The 23,785-nt window shown below is 38.4% G+C and overlaps 1 protein-coding gene, 1 non-coding gene and 1 pseudogene across 2 annotated transcripts in view; 1 reads left to right on the top strand and 2 right to left on the bottom strand.

Moving 5' to 3' along the window:
- The window catches only part of COL25A1 (collagen type XXV alpha 1 chain), a 509,464-nt gene that overhangs the window by 468,593 nt on the left and 17,086 nt on the right, over positions 1-23,785 (bottom strand). The gene's annotated exons all lie outside the window — the stretch shown is intronic.
- On the bottom strand, positions 14,017-14,088 carry TRNAS-GGA (transfer RNA serine (anticodon GGA)). The gene has a single exon. It is a non-coding gene; the product is annotated as a tRNA-Ser (tRNA).
- LOC133250064 (small ribosomal subunit protein eS1-like) lies at positions 14,749-15,214 on the top strand (annotated as a pseudogene).

Genomic DNA, 23,785 nt, shown 5'->3' with positions numbered 1-23,785 from the left:
TGGAAAACAGACTGGAAGAAAGCAATAACGAAGTAGGGGAAATCAGGCTGTTACCATCACCCAAGGAAAGATATGGGTGGGCAGGACGAGAGTTGCAGCAGAAGCAGCAGAGAAGAACAGACAGATCTGAGACATCTGGGAGGACAGACATGACCCAGTGAATGAAAACTAACAAAGTCAAGAATAGTTCTCAAGAGGTTGGTTTGGACAATGAGCACCATTCACTGAGAAAGGTGCAAAGGGAGGAGCAAAGTTGATTTGTATTTATTTATTATTTATTAGGGAATAATAAATTCAGTTCAATCTGCTTTGAGTTTTGAGCTGCCCAACCAGAGATCAGGCTGATCAAGTCTCTCTAAGGAGATTTCAAATGAAATTCAACAACACATGGTTTTCGCCTCTGATGTTGAGAAATTAATTAATTGTATTATATTTTAAAGAGACTAACACCACTTTTGTTGAAGGAAGTAAATGTTTTCTAACTTAGAAACACAGTCTTGCTAAAAGACAGGTTAATAGGTACACTATAATTTCTAGTTAATCTACTTATAATGTCTTTTTTTAATAAAGAAAATTGAAAACAAGTCCAGGCTCAAGTCCATGAATCACACTCTTGTTCAGGCATTTTTGACATTTCCAATTTTAACCATGTCACTAAGATGGAAAAATTCATGATTTAGTAAGCTGAGCAGCACTGACTGATCATCCAGTATTTAATTAGAAAATCCTCAGGTTTTCAGGGCAAATCATGAGCTATGTCCGTTCAACTCTCTTATTCAAATCTATTAACCTATCTATTAAAATTTGAGAACTGAGACATTGAAAAATATTCAGCATGGGCTAAAACTTTGGACTAAAGATCATATCTGCAAAAAACACTAGCTGAAAGTCAAAGGAGCAGTTTAAACAGCACCACTTTCTTTAAATAAACTATGCTTTCTCTTTGGTATTTTTTATCAATTAACAGTGATATTTTAATATGTTTTCACTAAGATGACATAATTAAGGCAATAGATACCTATTTTAACATGCATTTTTTTTGATGTAATAATAGTATATACTATAAATCATTTGAACTACACAAGGAATTAAAGATATAACAGCAGAATACGAATGAATGTCAGGATTATTCTCCAATACAGACATTGTTGTGGCCCCATGCTATACACCACCAGACTTTTTAAAATTTCACTTTCAGAATAACTGATCTGCTTTTTCTGATAATCTGCATACTAAATGGCTATTAAAAACAGGCAACATTAAGAAGATAAACACTCAGAAAATCAACCTAAAAAAATTAAAGCATTACATGATGTATCGAATTTTACTGGTATACTCGTTTTCAAAGCACAGAAACTACACAGGAGCCATTTCAGTGAATACAGCCCTTTTTCTGCAGTCCTTTCACATTAACATAAGACGGAGACTCATGCTCGAGAAGACTCTTGAGAGTCCCTTGGACTGCAAGGAGATCCAACCAGTCCATCCTAAAGGAAATTCCTGAATATTCATTGGAAGGACTGATGGTGAAGCTGAAACTCCAATACTTTGACCGCCTGATGTGAAGAGCTGACTCATTGGAAAAGACCCTGATGCTGGGAAAGACTGAAGGCAGGAGGAGAAGGGGACGACAGAGGATGAGATGGTTGGATGGCATCACCAACTCAATGGACAGGCGTTTGAGCAAACTCCGGGAGATGGTGAGGGACAGAGAGGCCTGGCATGCTGCGATTCATGGGGTCACAAAGAGCTGGACACAACTGAGCAACTAAACAACAACATATTAACATAATTCTTTTCAACACTCCTCTTCTCCCAGGTGCTCTTTTATTCCCTATGCATCCTTCCTGCTACTAACAGTACCTCCAAATATTTACTTTGCTAAAGTTTTCTTTTTTTAATAGTCTCTTATGGTAATAAGTATACATGCTTGCCTGTTGAGTCACTTCAGTCACGTCCAACTCTTTGCAACCCTATGGACTGTAGCCCACCAGGCTTCTCTGTCCATGGGATTCTCCAGGCAAGAATACTGGAGTGGTTTGCCATGCCCTCCTTCAGGCGATCTTCCCAATACAGGGACTGAACCCATGTCTCCTGTGGCTCCTGCACTGCAGGTGGATTCTTTACTGCTGAGCCACTGGTGAAGCTCCCAATAGGTATAATAGTTAAGAAGTATAAGCTTGGACTCCATAATAACTAAGAACTAAGCTCCGGGAGTTGGACAGGGAAGCCTGGCATGCTGCAGTCCATGGGGTTGCAGAGTTGGATAAGACTGAGTGACTGAACTGAACTGAACCTCCATTTTAAAAAGTACCTGATACGTGAAAGTTATTTAGCCTCCTGGGGGGCTCATTTATCCCATCTACAAAATTGGGCTAATAGGTTATTGTAAGGATTAACTGAGATATTATGTGAAAAATACTTAATGCTTGATACTTGGTATAAAGCGTATCAGCTAATACTTTTATTATTTTCTGGAAGGCTATGGAAGAGCAGCTAAGGAAGCTACTCTTATTCTCTATAAATAAAGAGGCAAAGATAAATGACCTTCAGAAACATGCATAAAAATGGGATATATCAAAGAAAGAATGCTAATAACCGAGTTTATGCTTTAAGCATAACATCCAATATCCTAAAAACTCCCCATTCACCTCAAAATATACTTTATAGATTGCTTTCGTTGTTGGCACTAGGTTTGTCGAGATAAAGAAGCCAGGAAAGAATATGTTAATAATCTAGGGCGAACCTTCAAAACTAAATGGGTGCCTCCTGACCAGTCAGCACGACCTCCTCAGTACATAATGTTTACACCCATTTACTAGTAAATACCAACTTTTAGTTACATATTTTTGGGAATTCCCTTGCAGTCCAGTGGTTAGAACTTGGTGCTTTCATTGCCGTGGGCCCAGCGGTGTGCTCCCCCCTCCCCAAAAGAGGTATTCTCTGAGGCGGAAAAAAAGACAAATAAATGAGTATTCACTGTAGAAGACAGGGTAAAGATTATTCTCAGCCACAGGAAAAGTGACATAAAAATATAGACACAAATCTTTTTCTGTACAGTTGAATTGCATGTTTGTTCAAGTGAAAAACAAGTAGTAATTTTGGTTATAAACTGAACCCAGGACTTTCATTGTGTCAGCCTTTTGGGAGTTCTTTGAGAGCCTTCACTATTGTATTTCAAGCTTATTCTGCATTATGTCTTAATTAGATTAAACTACATCACTTGAATCTGAGATCATCCTAAATCACATGATGGAAAAGCTAATGAACCCAAATGCTGAGCTACAGCTCTTAAAATCAGTGGGAAACATCTACAGAGTTTTTGATGGGTTTGTAAAAACTGTCCTTTTAGTCACCTTTCCAAATACACTATCAGAAACCTCCATTTATCTAGCCCTACTGGTAGCAAATACAAGCCCAAGCTCTCATTCCTATGACTGACAAAATAAGAGAGCGTAATACATCTGCTTAAATCCCATATTTACCCATTATTTGAATAAAAGTTTTCCAAACACACAAAAGTTCTTTTCACATTCAAAACATTAAATGTTCTTTACTATTCAATTGTATTTATAAGGATCTAAAAATGAAAAAAAAATAAAAAAAACTCAAAGAAACTAGGAAATAAGCCAACTTTTTAAAAATATTCAATGTCCCTGATCAACTTAAACAAAACTCCATTGTCAGTTTTCAGCATAATAGTCAAACAAAAAAATTTCACACTTCATATTTTTTTTTTAATTTAGTCAGTACAGCTTTGTATATGTCCTTTATGAATAACACAGTACAAAACTACCCAAAAGACCTTTAATCAAATTAGACTTTATCTGAGGTTTGGATTTAGCTCATATTGTCTATTTATGACATCCATTCATCAAGATTATTTTGTTAGTATGGAAAAATTGTAAGAGAGATTATCTGGGAGAAAGAAATCTAAAACTTTAAAATGCCGAATTTAAGTTACCATAAAATTTGGACTATAAGTAAATCATCACACTGACGGAAATTCACCTTTAAACATTTTTTAAAAGGTGTGAATATTTGCAGTGTATTACAAACACAACACTGTTTGAACAAAGCTCAATTATTTTCACCACAGGTAATAGCATATGCATGAAGAGACTGGAGTGACCAAAGGATGTCTATCTGCAGCTATTTGAACTTTTTTCCCATTGTTTTTTCTTTTCAAGAAACTGTTACAATTAGGGTAGGTACTTATGCACATTTAATCACAAGGTTCGTATATACTTTATGTTGCAAACTACTGCTGTTGTGAGGTCCTAAGTGGTGACTACTGTCCTAATAAAGCATATGGAACATACATGAACCAAAAAGGTGACAGTGACAGTCGCTCAGTCGTATCTGACTCTTTACGACCCCATGGATGTAGCCTAGAAGGCTCCTCTGTCCATGGAATTCTGCAGGCAAGAATGCTGGAGTAGGTAGCCATTCCCTTCTCCAGGGAATCTTCCTGAGCCAGGGATCGAACCTGGGTCTCCTACACTGCAGGCAGATTCTTTACCGTCTGAGCCATGAAGGAATACTTGCATGCATAAGCCACCTCTGGAAAGATTATGCAAGAAATAGGCTACTGTGATGTCTTCTGGAGAAAAGAGCAGATTTTTAGGAAAAAAATACTTCTTTTATCTTTATATTCTTGTACAATGAACCTGGGTAACTCCTTCAAAAATAAACTATTCTGAAATGAAATAAGTGGAGCCAAAGACATGCACAAATTTAATACTGTTTAAGTTTATGAAACAGAAAAAGATTAAAAGTCAGTCATGATAACCTAGTATGTATGAACCAGAAAAGGGATTTGCTAAATGGGACTACTTCCACTGCTCAGGAGGGCAAATCCATACATCCAGGCCTCAGCACAAGGCTGGCCTCAGAGCATGAGTTGGCTTAACAGAAGGTACCCAGTCTCTGAGACCTGACGGCACCCCTTGTTAAGGAGACCGCCTCCTCTTGGTTCCCTCCTTCATGGTGACTCACCATGTTGCCCCTTCACCATCCACATAAATCTGTAGAGAATTAAGGGGGAGGACCCTCTCCTGGAACCTTCCCCCAGAGGATGCAGTCTAGCCTGCTTCATGACACTCAGGCATTTAGAGCTACTTCTCCAACTCTTCCCAGTTGGTGCAGTGGTAAAGAATCCATGTGCCAATGCAGGAGACACGGGTTCAGTCCCTGGGTTGGAAAGATCCCCTGGCATAGGAAATAGCAACTAGCTCCAGTATTCTGCCTGGAAAATTCCACAGGTACAGTCCATGGAGTATCCAAAGAGTTGAACATGACTGAGCACACACACACACACACTCCACTCTTGACCTTTTTCTTAGTTTTCCCTGTTTACTATTTATACTACACAACACCAATGGTTTACGTGAGCAGGCCCTTCTTGCACAAAATTACACTAGTTCATTTACTTGGTAAATATTTACCGAGACTCTGCCATGTGTCAGGCTAAGTGTTAGGTGCTGAAAATTTTATGGAATGTAATTCTTTCAATAAAAACTAGAATTTAAAGACCAGAGGCTTCTACGACTTAGCCACCAAAATTATTCTATTCCATTTATTTAACACCTTCCTGTGTGACAGCATGATGCTAGATGCCTACTATACTTTGTTCCTAATTCTTAATGGATGTTAGCATTTCTATTTTATGAATGAGAAAACTGAGGCTGGATGGATTTCAGTCATGTGCCCAAGGTCAAACAGTTGGTAAGTTTGAGCATCAGAGCCAGTTCTATCTGGTTCCAAAGCCTACGTTCACTCACTGGCTACACCACTGCTGCCTCCGTGAAAAATAATCAACTTTCTTGTTTGCATTAATTTAGAATATAGTGCCATTTTCTTTTCCATTTATTATTTTTACTCAAAAACACTTAAATGCAAAATTCCTAACAACATAGAAGAGCAGAAGCTAAAATGTAAATTTAATGAAGGCAAATAAAATAATGCTGGCTGTTAAAAAAAGCTGGGAGAGAAAATGCCAAATTTTATAGTGCACTACATTCTATAAAATAGAACCTAACTGAAATTGACATCACTTCCTCTGGCCTTCTTTACCCTTTGGCCTTAAATAAGTGGCTATTAAAGAGAATAGTCTTTCTTTCGCTAAAATAAATTAAGTGAATATAGCTCCTTCATTTGTGTGATGAAACACCCCCAGGAGGCCAACTATGTCAACTTCTACCCTGTCTTCACAGTCATGTGAAAATCCCATCTACCATCTTGGATTTGGTCTTTAGAGGCCTAAATTTTCAAAGACTCTGTAATTCATTATATTAAATATTATTGAATACCAGTTACATGCTATGAACTGTGCAGAAGAGAAATTTGACCAGCACCTTTCCAGGGAATTCTTTATGTAAAAAACTTCAACCCTGGACACCATAGTTATTTTTCATACTGATGAGTTCCTTTTTACTTCAAATTTTAAGATGTGACTTAGAACCTGGGGAGAAAGCATATAATTTTTATAGTGTTCATGCTAAACTTTTTCAAAGAATCAGCAGGGGTGGGGGGAGGGAAACTAAATCCTTCCAAAATTCCACCAATGTTTTCATTGTAAAGACTTTTTCTCTGAAAGTCTTCACTTAGCATGCAGGGCATTTTTGTAAATTTTTGAAAAGTTGGGTTAAGAATCAAGAAGCCTCTTTCCAATTGTATCACAGTGAAATCATGGAGGGGGCTGAAGTTTTTCTTTAATGTGTGGAACAGTGTGCAAATGAAACACCACTTCCTACATGTCATTATTAAAATATATCACATTGTTACTCTCCTTCAGTTCAGTTCAGTTCAGTGGCTCAGTCGTGTCCAATTCTTTGCAACCCCATGAATTGCAGCATGCCAGGCCTCCCTGTCCGTCACCAACTCCTGGAGTTCACTCAGACTCACGTCCATCGAGTCAGTGATGCCATCCAGCCATCTCATCCTCTGTCGTCCCCTTCTCCTCCTGCCCCCAATCCCTCCCAGCATCAGAGTCTTTTCCAATGAGTCAACTGCATGAGGTAGCCAAAGTACTGGAGTTTCCTCTCCTTAAATGGCCAAATTTTAAGCAAGTATATACTTTGGAAATAATTTAATCCAACTCCATAATTTAAAGGATATAGAAACTAAGGTAATCATGACAGCATTATCTACGATTAGCCAAAAAATCTTTTTTGTAACCTGAGTTAATTGATAGTTGTGTTACCCAACTCTTCATAAAGCTCTTTGAAAGCAGAGATTCTCCAGCAAATGCTCACTGAGTATACACTATGAGAGATGCACTGTGTAGGGTAGACAGGCCCCCAAATAAATAACTGAGATGTGAAGAAGTATTCCTATGAGAGCAATCTATCGAAATCCTCAATAGAGGTTCTAACTATGCCTGGAAGACTTGGGGGGAGGCATGTCACCTGGACTGACATTTGAGCAGATTTTGAAGCATAAGCAGGCAGAGATTAATAGAGAACACTGCAGGCAAAAATAAGAAAGCAAAGACACAAAGTAGAAACCAGCATATCTGAGGGAATGAAGACTATAAGCACGGTGTCAAGTGGGCTTCATCCTAAAAGCAATGGGGAGGGCTTTCCTGGTGGCTCAGTGGTAAAGAGTCCATGTGCCAGTGCTGGAGACACGGGTGCAATCCCTGACCTGAGAAGATCCCAAGGCCTTGGAGCAACTAAGACCGTGTGCCACAGCTATTGAGTCTGTGCTCTAGAGCCTGGGAGTGGCAGCTACTGAAGTCCATGCGCCCAAGAGCTTGTGCTCCAAAAAAAGAGCGTGGCCTTCCCACTCACTGAAACTAGAGAAAAATATCAGAGCGGCAACGAAGGCCTAGCACAACCAAAAATAAATAAAGTAAAATTATTTTAAAAGCATGGTGAGTGAATGGAGATATTTAAGCATGACATAAGACTTGCATTTTAGAAATGTCCTCAGACGGCCTTTTGAAGAACCACCAGAGGTAGAGATGTAAGGGATTGGGTAATATCTGAACTAAGTTCCAGACAGAGAAGATCAAGAGACATTAGATGCCACACATTGGATTGCTTCCTTTGTAACCCCACCCAGCTCAGCAAAATACTCCAATCTCACCAGAGTCTCAATTAATACAAAAAGAAAGATTATTATAATTGTCTGAATTACTAAGTCAGTACTTTGGAAGTCACTAAGTCACCAAATTGGAAGACTAAGTCTTCCAACAAAAAGTAATGAGATTTTTAAAAACTAAGCATGAGTTGATTGTGTAAGAAATATATCCCCAGATTTTTATTGAACTAAATGCTAATAATTGAAATTTCAAATTTACCTCAAATTTGCCAAGTACCACATAGAATCTTATATAGTCTTATGGAAGAACCAAATTGGCACTGAACTACATCAGCAAATTGGGCTGCTTAAAAATCATTAATATACAGAAAATGAATGAAACTTTTGCATTTCTTACTTGCCAGAAGATAATAATACACCAAGTTCTCAAAATAATGTGTTTTCATATGATTATTACTTCTGAATAGATGTAATTAGTTGATTGAAAGCAATTATGTTTGACCCAATGGTTTCTAATAGCATCAAAGGTACTAATGGCCACCTGTCTCGGTGTGTCAGCAATCCTATTTTAAGGAAATTATTACTCTGTACTTAAGCAGAAGACCCATCCTAGCAATCAGAAAAAGAAAAGGTTGATACCTCCAACTTGGACAAGTGTGGCATTACCTGTGGGTCTTGGTTTTCTTCTGTGCAAATTGTGATAATAATGCCTGTCATACCTGCTGTCCAGGTTGCTGTAGAGATCAAATGAGTGTAAAAACAAAGAATTTTTAAAGGACATTTCTCCTTTACACGGTGAAACACAGGATCCCCGGACACACAGACGCAAATCCTCTTTCCTCCTGATAGCATATACAATCAGTACCACTCACCTTAGAAATCAGTCATGTATCATGCGATGCTCCTTTGTATTTATATTACACAGTCTCCAATCTGTCAAAGTATATTTTATTTTCCTATCAATCAGATGTTTTATTTTTTCAATTTGAAAAAAAGTTGACAATCAAAACTCAATTCAAAATCTGCTTTTCTGGTTCTTTAATTTAAAAACACCTTAATTTTCTGTGTAAAGATTATTTTCATCTCAAATTTCCAATTTTGGATATAACAGAAAGAGATGAAAAGAAAAATACACAATTTAATAAGATTCTAATAAATTAAACCGATATTATTCTTTTTAGCTTTAGACTGGTTTACAGAGGGAGAAGTCATTTCCACAGATTAATTGGAAATTAATTAATAAATTAATTAATCATTTAGTGAATTTATATAAAATTCTTTCATCTAATATTTTATATTAATATTGTTGAATATGTAGGAAATATGCCAAGTCCTACGGGACAGAAGCAATCGCATAAAAATGCTAGAAATTATCTTTCCAATTAATGTCTATTAAAACAAATAATCTAAGAATTCAAAGAAATATACAAAGCTATCTCTTTCTTTGTAAAGCTAAATTAAGTATTTAGGACACTTGAAAGTATAAATGGAAAACCATATTCTATGTATAACTGAAAAATTATGACTAAATTCAGCAATTAAAACTGGTATAATAGATATTTAAGTAGCTTGGTATAGTACATGTGGTTATGATACTTAAAATTGTCTAGAAATAATATACTGTGTATCTTATATAATACACAGATGATTAACTTTCTCTATGAAAATTTTCAGCATGCATTAAAACAATAAAAACCATTGACTATATTTTACCACAAATAATTGAGACCCAGAGTTATTGATTGTTGAACTTTCCTTTGACTGTGTTTAAAATACGTTAGTTTTTACATGGAAGGTACATGTATACACAATGACCCTCTTTATGGAGCCAGTGTTTTACTAAATCCCTTTTTGTCCCTCTACAAAAGGGCAGGCTTAGCCTACCGACAAAACAGCTGAAAAGAACAGCAGCAACGAGTAAATGTCCCCCTGCTGGGTCTATAAAAAGTGTCCATTCCCGTCATGAAGAAGGCGGGCATGTAACATGGTTAGGAGCAAGTACTGGAGCTATTGTGCATTGTGTATGATCTCGAGTAGAGAAAACCATCTGTCCTTTTGCCCTGAAAAAGGACCCCCTGTGAGCCTCTTCTCATGGGCCATTACAGCTTCCGTCAACCCTAACACTGCACAGGCTTTGAACTGATGTCTGTCTGTCACAAAAGTTCATCACTGACCACTTTTCCCCAGAGGTTTCATGGGGTTTTAGGCTGAAGTGACCAACCACGACCTAACAAAAAGATTAGTGTGTCTGGACACAAAGCAAGATAGAGATATGAGGGACCCTCTTTGTAACATCCTGCCACACAGAATAGAAAACAGTGGATGTAGTCAACTACAGAATATGCAGAAGCGCCCGAGGGAGAAGAAAAGAGGATTTGGAAAGGGACTCTGTCTTCCCTTGGAAACAAGTGCTCTTTACTGCCAACAGGCATTTTCCCGAAGAGTTGTAATAATTCTGTCTCTTTATATAAGAAATATTACCAGAAATGACAATTTCATTCAACCTCAGGCAAAATGAAGAATAGAGTGCAATGTTAGGTTTCTCTCTGTAAAGTTTTATTTTAGAAGGCAATCATTGGTAGAGCTATAGAATTATAACAGGCCCTGGGGTTTGTCTACACACCACCCTGCTGCCAAAGCGGTAAACGCCTTCCTACAAAACCTCTGAGAGGAAGCCATGTGAGGGTCCTCTCTCAGCCTCCCTCCTCTGGGCAAATGCCCATACACTGTCCAGTGTTAACCTCAAAGACAGTATCTTCTCTAGTCTTCCCTGGCTCACTCTTCTCTGCTTACACTGCTCTCACAGAACTGATAACATTTAACTATGCTTATTACACGTGTCTCTTTTTACTAGATGATAAGCCCTCAAGGATAAAGGGGCTTCCCTGGTAGCTCAGCTGGTAAAGAATCCTCCTACAAAGCAGGAGACCCAGGTTCAATTCCTGGGTCAGGAAGATCCCCTGGAGAAGGGATAAGCTACCCACTCCAGTATTCTTGGGCTTCCCTGGTGGCTCAGCTGATAAAGAATCCACCTGCAGTGCAGGAGACCTGGGTTCAATCCCTGGGTTGGGAAGATCCCCTGAAGAAGAGAAAAGCTACTCACTCCAATATTCTGGCCTGGAGAAATCCATGGACTGTATAGACCCTGAGGTCCCAAAGAGTCGGACATGACTGAGCAAATTTCACCTTCACTTTACAAAGATAAAGATTATGACAGTGCTTGACACATAGTAGGCAATTAATAACTATTTTCACTGTCATTCTTGAAGTCTCCCCATGATAGACAGCCCACCACAGCAAAAGGAAGCCACTTTTTAAAAACTGAAATGTAGTTAACTTACAGTGTTGTGTTAGAAAGGAAGCCATTTTTAAACAAGAACGTTGTTGGGAGTAGAGTAGGTACCAAGATTTATCCCTGTTAACTTCTTCCCAGATCCAAGTTCTGCTCTGCAGTTCTAAGCAGACATGGTCCACCACACATCTGACAATAGCCACCCTGCTTCCTTAACATCACTACCATCTCTAGCTCTTGTCTTTTTCAAGCTAAGTGTTCCTATTTTCTTCTGCTGTTATTCCTTTAAGATAAATTTCAGATGTTAAAAAATATATTTTTTGATGTCTTTCATCCTCATTGCCTTTCATCTCTCTAGAACTGCTCTCATTTGTCAGTATTTCCTTCAAAACTAAACAAAATACTACATGCATGGTTCTGTCTGTGCATCACACAGGGAAACTGCTACCTACTTGTCCCAGGCACAAGTTACAAATGCAGCCTTGTATGTTCCTCTTCACCTTCTCCTTCCGCCTGTGCTTCTGAAAGGGATGATTGAAAACTTCAGTGGGATTAGCACCTCTGTTTTCTCCATGAAAATATATTTTACAAACCAGACAGGAAACCCCTGTGTAAAGTCCGTCATCATTCACACGTTTATACTAATTTCCAAAAAGCCTCAAATAAGCAGTTGCTTCGAGTAATTAGCCTGATTGAAAGACAAGAGGCAGGAGTGGGGCAAGAGAGGGAGGAAGGAAAATCTTACTGATTTCTCCAGTTTTGAAAGAGAATTTCTTCTCAAAGTATGTAGCAACTAATTTGGATTTTTCCTGTAATAAATATCAGAACAATGTCCCAGGAAAATCTGGCTTCCTACACTTCAATAACAAATAAGAGTCTTTATTGAAAATATTAACACATAGTTCATAGAGAAAGTTCACTTAGTAGTAAATATCAATGCCTTGGAAGTCTTTCATAGAACTGAGATCATTTCCATGTATCTGATTCTGTTAGGGGAAGCACACTGACTGAAACCGCCCACCCTGGCCAAGCCCTTTAGTAACCATTCACGTGAGTTGTTTTATGACATGAGATCCTGGTAAGGAATACGGAACTAATAAGCCACCACCAACCGGAAGAGTTCGGGAAAGGTCAAAAGGAGACACCGCGTGTCTGTCCACTTTCCAGAATCCCTCTCGCTAGCATCCATCTTGGCTGGGCGATGCGTGCGCCACCAGGAAAGACTCTAAATTAGAATGATTGGCCAAAGACAACCCGGAAACTAATCCCATCACCATAAAACCCGAGACTGCGAGCCACATGGCAGATCAGTTCTCCTGGGTTCCCTTACCCTACTGCTCTCCACCCGGGTGCTGTTTCCCAATAAAATCTCTTGCTTTGTCAGCACATGTGTCTCCTCGGACAATTCATTTCCAAGTGTTAGACAAGAGCCCAATTTAGGGCCCTGGAAGGGGTCCCCTTTCCTGCAACAATTCTACTTCTTGCAGTTCAATATTAGTTTTTCTGGCCCAATTAATATATCTTATTATCATTATGTTACACCATGACTTGCATGTGAGTATTTTCTAAACTCAATATGTGCTGTTATTTTAATGAACTTGAGTTGAATCAGCACATCAATCCAGGCCACCTCTCTGCAAACACAATAATAGAACTTGATCTATTCATTTTCAAACCCATTATAGTCTACTAGTCAGACAGCATGCAACTATGGAACTTTATAAATGTACAATGATTATATCTTCTGTCTAGCATTCATATTTCATATATTTTTAAATGGTATACTGAAATAAATATTTGGCAGCTTCATCAAAGAAAAAGGCTAGATGCCTTAAACTATATATTTTTTTAAATTTAGTCCTATAGTTTCTTGAGAAATGTTTTTTATGTTCTTCCTATGAAAGCTATTTTATAGAACTGAATGGCCATTTATCAGTTCTTACAGAATTCTAAAGAACTAAATATACTATCATACATATAAGAAATGCATTTCTTATGAAAATTTACAATATGCTATACTGAGTCCTTAGGTCTGGCTAATTATGAGAAACAGCCTTCTCTTAATGAGGTAGTTAAAATAAGAATATTTCCCCCAAGGACTACCTTTCAGTTTCAATTCTGTTCATGAAGAATTTGGTGACTTGGACAAGGGGTTCACCTCCCTTGAAGAACTCTCAACAAATGATTTTTTTTAAGAAAGTAAACTAATCCTCCAATTTGTTACAACTGGTTTAATGTTTAAGTTTAAAATCTTTTTAAACTGTAGTTATGAGATTTTCATAGTCAAGGACCAAGGAATGCAACTGATTTAGTGTTTATCCATTAAGAAGGTTATTTTGTGATTTTTAAAAATATACATATATATATATATATATACACCTCTCTCATAATTAAAAGCAAACTGTGAGTTCTTGAAAAGTTAAAAAAAAGTGTATAAAAGCAAATAATCTAATATAAAAGATATTTTTAAAAAATATGTTTTCTAAAAAACAGACCACTTATGAAAAAAAATCCTACAATTAAGGGTTCAAACATGAATCACTGTTGTGTCATGAAGTTGCTCAGTCGTGTCCAACTCTTTGCGAGTCTGTGTACTGTAGCCTACCAGGCTCCTCCCTCCATGGGATTCTCCAGGCTAGAGTACTGGAGTGGGTTGCCATTTCCTTCTCCAGGGAATCTTCCCAACCCAGGGATTGAACCTGGGTCTCCTGCTTTCCAGGCAGAGACTTTAACCTCTGAGCCACCAAGGAAGCCCCTTAGTCAGATCTAATAAAGAAATCCCAATCTAATGATTCTAAGGGTACTGAAAGATGTGCCAGGGTCTAGCAGCTAGCAAAGGGTCTACATCATCTTATGAAGAAGCTACTTTTCATAGAGGTCTTCCACAAACTGACCTACACCCCCCTGCTTCAGAGCAAGCATATTCTCACAGAAGCCTTCAGAACAGAGCCAATGCAAAAACACTTTCTTCTTTGGTGATGATCCTTTTAACAGCCTAAATAATCACACTGAGATTCAAACATTTTCATTGACCTTAAACTGTTGTCTTTCACACAAGTGAATGCTCACTCTCTGGGTCTGCTTTAGGACCGAAGAAAACACACAGATATTAAACACTTCAACAGGCCTGAACAAAGAAGATGAAAATATGAGCAAATTTTAAGTATTCTCCTCTCTTTACCAAAGTGCATTACTCTACTTAAAGATATTTTAAGGTGAAAAACAACCCAAATGTTTATCCATTGACAGTCTTGTTTCAATTATACATCCATTCAGTGGAATTGTATTTAGCTGTTAAAGCAACAAAGAATGAGACAATATTGCCTATAAAATATTCTTGCCAAAAATGCTTAACCTGAATCTTATCAATTTTAAAGGAAACACACCCTTTTGGCTCTGCGAGCAGCACCATGGCGGCTGGCAAGAACAAAAGCCTTACGGAAGGCAGAAAAAACGGAGCCAAGAAGAAAATGGTTGATCTATTTTCTAAAAAAGATTGGTAGGACATGAAAGCACGAGCTATGAGAACTATGGAAAACACTAGTCACAAGAACTCAAGAAACCAAAATTGACCTGATGGCCTCAAGGGTCATGTTTTTGAAACAAACCTTGCTGATCTGCAGGATGATAATTGCATTCAGAAAATCCAAGAGAATTACTGAGGATGTTCAGAGGAAAAAAACTGCATGACTAACTTCTGTGGTATGGATCTTACTTATAAAAAATGTACTCTATGATCAAAAAAAACGGCAGACCATGATTGAAGCGCATGTTGATGTCAAGGCTAGTGTCGGTTATTTTCTTCATTTGTTCTGTGTTGGCTTTACTAAAAATCTCAATAATCAGAGTCAGAAGACCTCTTACACCAAACACTAGTAGAAAGACCTACTGAAAAAACCTACGACTTTTTAAGACATTGTTTAATTTTTCTTTTGTGATTAAGAATGAAACCCAGCAACTATAGATTATGAGATTGCTATGAATTGACTTTATGTCACGACCTGAAAATTGCTGTCTTGAACAAATCCCTAAAAAAAAAATAAAAAAAAACAAATCCCTGACATCAGCTTGCTATATTTTTAGAATTTTTCTCTTTTCCAAAAACAGGAAAGAAAACCTAGGTTCCAAATAAATGAGGTATTTTTTAAAGTTGGAGGTGTGGGAAGAACAGTTATTTTGACATTTTTAGATTGCTTTTTAATCAAACAGTAGAAATTCTAACTTTGCAAGGACGGACTAGCACTCCATATCTCAAGCCACCTTTGGAATGTTTAATTGGCCTGAGTGTCCACTCTGGAAGGCGCATGGATCTGAGCTGACTGTGCCCTAAAGGGGCAACTTGGTCCCGTAATGGTCACAACTAATAATCTACTCAAAGCATATTTTTATATGCACGAAGTACAATAGCTTTCAATGGGAAAGGCCACTTCCAAGTTCTTAATGGTTATTAATCGGTTTTCCCCCCAAATACTGGATTAACAGATTATGCCCAGCTAGTTAATAAGGAACGACACTAAAGTAAAGGGGCTTCCCTGGTGGCTCAGTGGTAAAGAATCCGCCTGCCAGTGTTAGAGACTCAGGAGACATGGGTTAGATCCCAGGGGTGGGAAGATCCTCTGGAGAAGGAAATGGCAACCCACTCCAGTATTCTTGCTTGGAAAATCCCATGGACAGAGGAGCCTGGTGGGCTACAGTCCATGGGATCGAAAAAGAGTTGGAAACAATTTAGGGACTAAACAAAAACAACTAAAATAAAGAGATTAATAGAAGGTGTTTTGTTTTAAGACTATAGCTCAATTTTGTAGTAATATAAGCCCATTTCCTAGTCACTCTAGTAACTTTCTTCCTTAAAAACACTTCTCTTCTCTGAAAACCTCTAGAACAGGGACCGTTCTTTCTAAGTTACAGTCAAATGCAATTCCATTAATATAATCATGTATTCTCACTGAGTTTCCAGAACATGTCAATATGCCATCTTGCAGGCAACAGAAAACCAACCTAATGGGAAACTGATGAGTCACACTGTTAAATTATGTTTTTGCTTCAAATATATTTTTGAAACTAGTTCACCTCTCCATGAAATCCTGTTTTTATATGAAGAATAAAGTTCATACTAAGCAATTCTTCAAATATTCAAAAATACAGTAGAATGTTGATAGGCTTCTGGCTGCATTTTAAATCCATCTTTCCAATGAATAAAAGCAACAGAAATCAAAGTTTCTGCAAAGCCTCAGGACAAAACTTCAAGAACAGTCAAGTGCTTCAGAAATGATTATTATAATCAGATTACTGGCTTCCCTGGTGGCTCAGTGGTAAAGAACTCGCCTGCCAATGCAGGAGACATAAGAGACATGGGTTCGATCCCTGGGTGGGGAAGATCCCCTAGAGGAGGTGATGGCAACCCACTCCAGTATTCATGCCTGGAGAATCCGATGGACAGAGGAGCCTGGCAGGCTACAGTCCATAGGATTGCTGAATCAGAGATGACCGAAGTGACTTAGCATGCACTCACTCTTTTGTACTTACAAAACTACAGTATTTTCCCATTTATAGCACAAAAACTAAACTTAAGCTAAAGGGTGAAAAAATGAACAGACTTTGGAAGGAATTATGAGGAGATTTCACTTAAGAATAGAATCAAGAAGAATTTTTAAATATTTTAAAATACCATTTCCTAATTCCTCTTACTATGGTTGTATTACCACCCCACTTCAAGAGTTCCCTACCATGCTAGAGAGGGCACCAAGAGAGCAACACTTTTATTCACTTTCTATGTAATTCATATGCATTATGGGATGTAGAAACATTCATAATATTTGAATTACCGATTCTACTTATAGGTAATATAGGCAATCCACACAAAGGCATAAAGATATAAGATTATTCACTGTGAAGTTATTTTTTATAACTTAAAAATAATCAAAAGGCATAAAAAGAGAAAAATTGTTAATGGGGAAAGGGAGCAACATAAAGGTAAGGGAATAAGAGATACAAATTACTAGGTGTAAAATAAGCTACAAGAATATATTATACAACATGGAGAATATAGCCAATATTTTATAACCACCACAAATGGACTATAATTTTAAAAATTGTGACTCACTATACTGTACACCTGTAACCCATAAATACTATGTAGTAGATCAGTAAGTTGCTCAGTCGTGTCCAACTCTTTGCAACCCCATGGACTGAAGCCTGCCAGGCTCCTCAATCCATGGGATTCTCTAGGCAAGAACACTGGAGTGGGTTGCCATGCCCTCCTCCAGGGCATCTTCCCAACTGCAGGGACTGAACCCAGGTCTCCTGCATTGCAGGCAGGAGACCTACCTGGGCCACCAGGGCTATACTTGGAAAGAAGAATGTTTTAAGTTATCTGAATGCTGTTAGGTGGCTCTCACAATCCAATCTGAAGACAGAACACGCTAGTTTAATGAAAGCATTTATCCACCCATGAACAGGTGGCTCTTAGACATATAATTTTATCTAAACAGAAAAGTGTTTCATGACCATAAATGTTTAAAACATGATACATTATATTCCCCATTTTGGAGATCACAATACACATATCCTACAGTAAATAAATCTGCTTACTCAGTGCATCTCTAACTTGTCTTGAAACTTGTTTGCTAACATGAAGAAGAAATGGTGTTCTAGGGAACACAGCTGGACACATTGAGATAAACAAAAGACAAGAGTACATGGATCATTGTTATAAAGACAATTCCTAAGCTGCTCATAAATAGATGAATGGTAAGCAAAAGGGAAAGACTACTAGAAAGCCATTTGGTTCTCTCCTGAGCTCTCTTAAGCTTGGGCATTTCATCACAGAATCAGAAGAAAACCATGTTGGTCAGTTCATCAAATTTCCAGATCATATGAAGCCAAGAAAAGTTGGAAATGTATTGAAAGAATCACAATCCCAGCAAGTCCTGAAAGGCTGGGATTTGGGTCTATAAAAATAGATGAAAATCTAGTGAATACAATAGAAAGTTTTGATTTGCCTCCCCACTCCCAAAAAAACCAAAACTGCAAAATCAAGAGTGAGAAAGACAGGCCTTAACAGAAGCATATGTGAAAAATACTTAGGGGTTTTCATCAATATTAAACTCAGTGTCAGTTAATAGAATTATGGAACCAGAAAGAAAAGTACTGTCATATTAGGCTGCATTTACAGTAGAGTATATAAAACTAAGGAAGTTTTCTTCTCTTTCCTCCTCACAGATGACCACCAGGCATCTGAGGCTTTATTCAAATCAATGTGCAACATTTTAAGGAAGAAGCAGACACCCTGAAATGTCTCAATAAGTCAATGGCATTTTAGAACAAAACTCTCAATAAGAAATTAGAATAGATGATTTCACATATTTGATGAGTTGTCACAAGACAGAGGTATTTGAATTCTTTTTTATGATGCAGGGCGGGATGGTATACAGAATCAAATGGTGAATGCCCAAAAGATGAATTTTAACCTAACAAACAGAAGAAGCTTTGTAATAAACTGGTCCAAAGACTGAATGGTCTATTCAAGAAATAATAATGAGTTATGATCATTTAGTCAAAATGTCACTGAGGGAATTCAAGTATCAGGTACAATGTTAAGTCTGGATAGCCTTTAAAGATCTTCACAACACTGAGATTCTAAAATACTATCAAAGACAGCATTACCGTTTGGAGACATTATCAAGAACCACATAATACATTCTATATGGAATCAGGGATACCCGTGCCAATGGGTACTGGATACTGACTCGGGAAATCCAATTTTCACTTTTCAGGATTTAGGAAGTTTATTGTTAAAACAGTCATTATTAAAATTTAAACTATATAACCTTACAATGAGATAAATTATATGAAAAACAAAACTAGTCAACACCCAAACTTAACGCTTCCTAATGTCACTTTCTTAGCTTTCAAGTGACTCTGGTGGGATATTCACATCTTGGAAATCTACAAATGCTATAACTTGGGGCTTCTTTTTTTAGAGCAGTTGTTAAATATTTGTCATCAGCATATCATTGGAAAACTCAGCAGTGGCCACAGGACTGGAAAAGGTCAGTTTTCATTCTAATCCCAAAGAAAGGCAATGCCAAAGAATGCTCAAACTACTGCACAATTGCACTCATCTCACATGCTAGTAAATTAATGTTCAAATTTCTCCAAGCCAGGCTTCAGCAATACGTGAACCATGAACTTCCAGATGTTCAAGCTGGTTTTAGAAAAGGCAGAGAAACCAGAGATCAAATTGCCAACAATTGCCGCTGGATCACTGAAAAGCAAGAGAGTTCCAGAAAAACATTTATTTCTGCTTTATTGACTATGCCAAAGCCTTTGACTGCGTGGATCACAATAAACTGTGGAAAATTCTGAAAGAGATGGGAATACCAGACCACCTGACCTGCCTCTTGAGAAACCTGTATGCAGGTCAGAAAGCAACAGTTAGAAATGGACATGGAACACCAGACTGGTTCCAAATAGGAAAAGGAGTACATCAAGGCTGTATATTGTCACCCTGCTTATTTAATTTATATGCAGAGTACATCATGAGAAACGCTGGGCTGGAGGAAGCACAAGCTGGAATCAAGATTGTCGGGAGAAATATCAATAACCTCAGATATGCAGATGACACCACCCTTATGGCAGAAAGTGAAGAACTAAAGAGCCTCTTGATGAAAGTGAAAGAGGAGAGTGAAAAAGTTGGCTTAAAGCTCAACATTCACTTCATGGCAAATAGATGGGGAAACAGTGGAAACAGTGTCAGACTTTATTTTGGGGGGCTCCAAAATCACTGCAGATTGTGACTGCAGCCATGAAATTAAAAGACGCTTACTCTTTGGAAGGAAAGTTATGACCAACCTAGAAAGCATATTAAAAAGCAGAGACATTACTTTGCCAACAAAGGTCCATCTAGTCAAGGCTATGGTTTTTCCAGTAGTCACGTATGGTTGTGAGAGTTGGACTATAAAGAAAGCTGAGCACAGAAGAATTGATGCTTTTGAACTGTGGTGTTGGAGAAGACTCTTGAGAGTCCCTTGGACTGCAAGGAGATCCAACCAGTCCATCCTAAAGGAGATCAGTCCTGGGTGTTCACTGGAAGGACTGATGTTGAAGCTGAAACTCCAATACTTTGGCCACCTGATGCAAAGAGCTGATTCATTTGAAAAGACCCTGATGCTGGGAAAGATTGAAGGCAGGAGGAGAAGGGGACAACAGAGGATGAGATGGCTGGATGGCATCACTGACTCAATGGACACGAGTTTGGGTGGACTCCAGGAGGTGGTGATGGACAGGGAGGCCTGGTGTGCTGCGGTTCATGGGGTCGCAAAGACTCAGACACGACTGAGTGACTGAACTGAACTGAAAACCTTTCATCCATGAGTATTTATTAAGCTGCCACATGTACAGCATCAGGCTGTGTAGAATAAAAGTACAAATCAAAGCAATCTTCCTTCAGGAAATAGGAAAAGAACTAGGAAGCAATGTCTAAACTTTTTTAAGTGATCTGTCTTCTTATTGTATACATTGTAGTATGTCTATACAACAGATTACTCTATAGCCTTGAAAAAGAATGATGTAAATCAGTTTGTATTGGGAAGATACACAACAAACTAGTAACAGCAGACTCCTCTGGGGGAGGCATTGTGTGCCATACAAATGTTTGTTTGTTGTCGTGTCATATGTATGTATGATTTTAATAATAATAACAATGCTATAATCAAACACAAAGAAGGAGGTCGACCTGGGGCAATACTTTCTCTCTTTTACCACAAGGAGGAGAGAAGAGAGCAACCTTGACAAAAGCAGTAGAAGCAGAGATAGAATGCTTAAAGCTCAGAGGGTCCTACACTGGCCGCCTCCAGATGAGGGGATGATACTGTTAATACGTCCTGAGTGTTCTGATCACCTTCCATCTCCTATTCTTCTAGAGGAGCCTGCTGTGGAGCTGATATTCCTGCCTTCCTTACTCACTGGGTATCCAGATGGCTCAGTGGTAAAGAATCCGCCTGCAACGCATGAGTCGCAGGAGCTGCGGGTTTGATCCCTGGGTCAGGAAGATCCCCTGGAGGAGGAAAAACCAACCCACTCCAGTAGTCTTGCCTGGAGAATCCCATGAACAGAGGAGCCTGGCGGGCTACAGTCCATGGAGTTGCACAGAATCGGACACGTCTGAGCACACAATCGCATCCTGCAATCACTGGCAGTGATTTCGACCCCTGGGGAACATCTGGCAATGTTGAACCATTTTGTGTATTCTAGAAAGGGAGTGCAACTAGCATCCAGTGAGGAGAGCCCAGGGACGCGGCTAAACATTCCACAGTGCACAGGACCAGCCCACAACAAAGAATTATCCAGCCCACAGTGTAAACAGTGACAAAGCTCAGAATCCCTGCACTCCTGTTTCCTTAAGGCCACCTGAATGGACTCTGTTCTTTAAAAGCCAAGAGTCTAGCCAAGTCCCAGAGATTCTGTCCTCACTAGAAAACATGGCCATAGAATCTGAACTGACTTTTACGAAAGCCTGCAAGTCTCCGTAAAAATAACTGCCAATGGAAAGCAACCTGCCGAAGGGTTAAAAATATTACACTTGACCTCACAACTAACTAACAGAGATAATTTATCCTGAGAAAAATCACCTAATTGGCATGTAGCCAGCATTTCTACAAAGTATCACAACATTCATTAGAGAACTTTTCCATTTTCTAGAAAAAGTTTTTTAAAAAATCCAAGTAACTTCTTTAATAACATGTTGCTATTTTTGAATTCACAAAAAGTAAATGAACTAGAATTATGAGTTCAAATACCAATTATCATTGTAGTTTTAAACCCATTAAAATTAGATACAGTTGGCTACAGGCTGTATTTTTCTAGCTTTTACTTCCCTTGTAGTCCAGTCTGCAGTTTCAACACCACTGTTCCTTTGTAAGAGTTCAGCAGCCTACTTATTTCTTTAAATAGTAAGGCATATGGCACAGGGTGTCATTCATAGTAAATGGCAATATATATTTTATTAGTTGAATAAAAAGACATTTAAAGACTACTGTACACATGATCCCTTAGTCTTTGTCAGAGTTGGTTGGAGTTAGGTAATACCAGAGGTCAGTTACTACCTATAAAATAGAAATTTTACATACTAATATACAGAATATTTAATATTTATAATTAACTCACTCCTCCATCTAGTAATAGGAGACTCTCAGAACATAAACTGCTTCTGAAGAAGGTAAATATTTCCCTACCAAAAAAGCTGGCCAATCACCATGTAGTTCAATGTGTCACCACCCACCCAGCCCCTATTCTAACACACTTTCTTCCAAGAACATATGGGAGGGCCATTATATAGCTTCAGTCCTTCTTCTGCCAAAAGTTCAGTGGGCTTAGTCAAAAGGTGGAAGCAATTGAAAGAGGCTTGAGCAGAGAAGAGTGTCTATACCCCTGGGCAGCTGAGGGCTGAGCTCTTTGAGATGGTAAGTGAACAGTGTCCATAGGTATCAGGAGAAGGGAAGAAGATCAAACAAAACAGAGACAACAGGAGAGGTAACTGGCCAAGAACAGGAAATAAATCTCAGAAAGTGAAAGTGTTAGTCTCTCAATCATATCTGACTCTTGGCGATCCCATGGACTGTTGCCCACCAGGTTCCTCTGCCCATGGAATTTCCCAGGCAAGAATACTGCCATTTCTTACTCCAGGGGATCTTCCCAACCCAGGGATCAAACCCAGGTCTCTTGCATTGCAGGCAGATTCTTATACCATCTGAGCCACCAAGGAAGCCCAGTATGGACTAAAGACAACTATCTGAACTGGAAACACATGAATGAATATGAAGGGAATTGGTTGGAGTGCCCAGTGAAAAGCCAAACTAGTAAATAAGATAACTGAAGTCAAAGCCAGGACGTCCAAAATAGCAGCACAGAACCCCAGAGCCAGCCACATGCTCACACCAAGCAAATGTGGTCTCTGTAGAAATAATGCCTGGGCATCATATCCCAAAACACAAGAGCAAGGTCAGCAATTTCTCCTTTTACATTAGAAGAACTACTCATTGATACCCAAACACAGGAAGCTGAGTCTTCCAAAGTGGTTTCTCCCTTAAACAAATTTTCAGCGTTAACCATTTTAAAGGCCACTTATGTCCAGGATACTAGTAATACAGGCATAGCAATCAACACTGCCACCAAGGGTCTAGTAAATGAAGCATTTAACGTCAAACTGAAAGGAACTGTTCTTTACATAATTTTAGCAACAATAAGAAAACTGAGTACCACACAACCCATAAGATAAGAACAAGGATAAAGACAGAAAATAAACAACCATTACTACACTGAAGTGTAAAAAACCATTTTTTTTTTAACCTAAAAGAATTTTTTCCTGTGAAGTTGCTCTCATGTAACGTGGAGGAAAACATATGCTCCAACAGAAAACTAGTAATCTAGTTTTCTGCATAATCTAGA

This window comes from Bos javanicus, chromosome 6 (genome assembly GCF_032452875.1).
Source record: "Bos javanicus breed banteng chromosome 6, ARS-OSU_banteng_1.0, whole genome shotgun sequence".
NCBI lineage: Eukaryota > Metazoa > Chordata > Mammalia > Artiodactyla > Bovidae > Bos > Bos javanicus.
The sequence above is the reverse complement of the archived record's forward strand: the minus strand, read 5'-3'. Positions and strand labels throughout refer to the sequence as shown.